At 44.3% G+C, this 2,677-nt stretch overlaps 1 pseudogene; it reads left to right on the top strand.

Moving 5' to 3' along the window:
- The first annotated feature begins 396 nt into the window (after positions 1-396).
- Positions 397-1,051, top strand: LOC147451592 (pathogenesis-related protein PRB1-2 pseudogene; annotated as a pseudogene).
- The last annotated feature ends 1,626 nt before the right edge of the window (positions 1,052-2,677 follow it).

The raw sequence follows: 2,677 nt of genomic DNA, 5'->3' as shown, positions 1-2,677 counted from the left end.
TACCTACAACTTTGAAATTACAACACACACACCCAACCCCCATAGATGGAGGCAGTCTCGACTCTTTGAGATTACATTGGCCTGACTTTGAGGATGACAGTGATCTTGCTAGAAGTTTGATCTGGGATAAGTTGGTGGACATCCGATTGTGATGTGACATATTTGGGAGTCATGACCATAGATCCCATCTGACACTTGAGGTGTCAATTAGTTGGGCTTGTCACTCCCCACGACACTTGAGGTGTGAATTAGTCATGACTTAAGAGGCCTTGTGGAGTCCGAACCCTAGAGTGTAAAGTTGTAAAAGTATAGATTCAGAGGGCGGTGAGTTTTAAATGTGCATGTGACTTACACTGTCCGGATAAGTGGGTGGGTGGAGACTCTCTTCATTTCAAGCTCCCATGAAACGGTGAAAGATGGCGAGTGGAGAGATTTTTGCGTAGAATAAGTGTCCTTGTTGCTCGTTGGTCATCAGCAATTCACAGCAGAAGAAGAAGGATGGGGGTGGAATCCATTGTATGTTCATTTGTAGTGCTGTTGGCCCTGCTTGCGCATGAGGCCTCCGCTCAGCAGGGCAATGAGTCATACTTGGCGGGCCATAACGAGGCGCGATCTCTTGTGGGCGTGCCGGCGATGGTGTGGGACGCCTCCCTCGTGGCATACGCGCAGCGCTACGCCAATGCTCAGCGTGCTGCGAATTCGTGCCGCCTCTTGCAACCATCGAACGGGCCCTATGGCGAGAACAAGTTCTGGGGCAGCCCTGGCAAGAGATGGAGCGGGGAAGATGCTGTGTCGTCATGGGTGGCTCTTCGGAAGTTCTACAATGCCAGAAGCAATACATGTGTGCCGTCCTCGCAGCCTTGCGGGGTCTACACGCAGATCGTGTGGCGGAACACTTCCTCTCTTGGGTGTGCCTCTTCTGTGTGCCCTGATAACTCCACCTTCATCATGTGTAGCTACAATCCTCCTGGCAACATCCGGGGCCAGGCCCCATTTTGAGGGTTTTTTCTTTATGCTGTAAAGCCCAGTTGTCCTCAGGCTTCTTCCCTCTCCTGGTTGAGGCGAGAGAGAGAGAGAGAGAGAGAGAGAGAGAGAGAGAGAGAGGAGCTCGCTGTGCAGTAGGCCTAATATTTCACAAGGTTGGTTTTGTGGATGCTTCTCACAAGTTTTGAGTTGAAATGTCTTTTATTTTTTGGTGTGTTTTTGTGCTAAACTTGGACTGTTGTAATTGGTATCTTCCACTTAAATAAGTACTTAGTTTCTTGTTGGCTCTCCTCTCCCTTTGGGCACAATGGGAGAGACGTTTATGTCTAGCGGCGGGAGTTTCAGCTCTTGTACACAAGACTCCCCCACAAGTAGATCGAGAAATTTTCTCATGTAGGAAAACCGAGTCTTTCTCGGTGTTTTTCATACAATGCATAACATCATGAACTTCTGCCTGAGAGGCACCGCATACCTAGCTAGATACGATAGGGGGCAGGGGACGGTCGGCCCCCCCCACATGGCTGGCGGTCCCTTGCCCCCAATCGTACCTAGCTAGGTATGCGGTGCCTCCCTCACAGAAGCTCATAATGTTGAGGTAAGTGACAATGTTGTGAGAATTTGTCCAAAACTTCTTGTGCCCTCCAAATGTTGAAAGTTAAAGTGTTATATCTCTCTCTCTCTCTCTCTCTCTCTCTCTCTCTCGCATGAAAGCAAGCCCCTTAAGTGTCCCGTCTCTAGATGCCCTTTTCTTTTGGCGAGCTTGAAAACTAATTTCTTTTTCACAAGAACATAATTGAATTAAAGGGAGAGAAAAAATTCATTACAAAGGGCTTCAAAGGAGGGGAAAGAGGTCATCCCTAAATAGGTTAAGCAGTTAAGGCAATCCTTCGACATTATTTACGAGTCTTAGATATTGTTTAGCCCTTAGTTTGATAAATGATTGATGGGATGCGATTTGTTTTTCTAGTTTGTAAACACACAAATGACACTATCTATCAACCCTTTGTTGAATTAGTAAAGCCTTACTTGCACTATGTATACTAACCAGCTAGAGATATAAGGATCAATATATGTTCATAATAGAATATATGTGATTGTAAAGAAAGAGCTCAAGATGCCTCTCTATCTTGCTCTCAAAGAGTCTACATACTCCTAGAATGTACACTTAGTACAACACGCATATGCTTTCAAGTATGCACTAAAAGATCCTCCCATAGGGTTTAAACGGAAGATAGAATATATGGGTTGCTATTAGTAGTGAAGATAGGGCATTGAAACACCAAGTTTTGCGAGCAAACTCCTAGGGAGAGATCTTGTAATGGTTGTCCCCCAAGGCCACTAAGATTGTTAATCTGGGTATCAACCAACTCTAGAACTTTGTGCAATGAATGACATTCTTAGGTGAGCAAATGAAGAGAGAAAAAAAAAAACAGACTTGAGACTTGCCAGGATAGTTCACTTAAATGAAGTAAGCAATCATAAATTTCATATTTTAATGAAAGTAAATCTACCTACATATAGCGGTGGGGACCCCAAAGTCTCCTACATATTTTCCCTCATCTTGTTTTTGGTTCAAATTGATTTCTCATTGAGCTTTAGGATCTCTTAATAAAATGGTCTTATCAATTGAGCTTCTAGAATTGGTAACAGTAAACAAAATGACACTAGAATATATGACACAAGAATATAGGAT

The sequence above is a fragment of the Adiantum capillus-veneris genome, chromosome 8, assembly GCF_014529385.1.
Source record: "Adiantum capillus-veneris isolate H3 chromosome 8, ASM1452938v2, whole genome shotgun sequence".
NCBI lineage: Eukaryota > Viridiplantae > Streptophyta > Polypodiopsida > Polypodiales > Pteridaceae > Adiantum > Adiantum capillus-veneris.
This window is presented reverse-complemented; position numbering and strand designations above follow the sequence as displayed.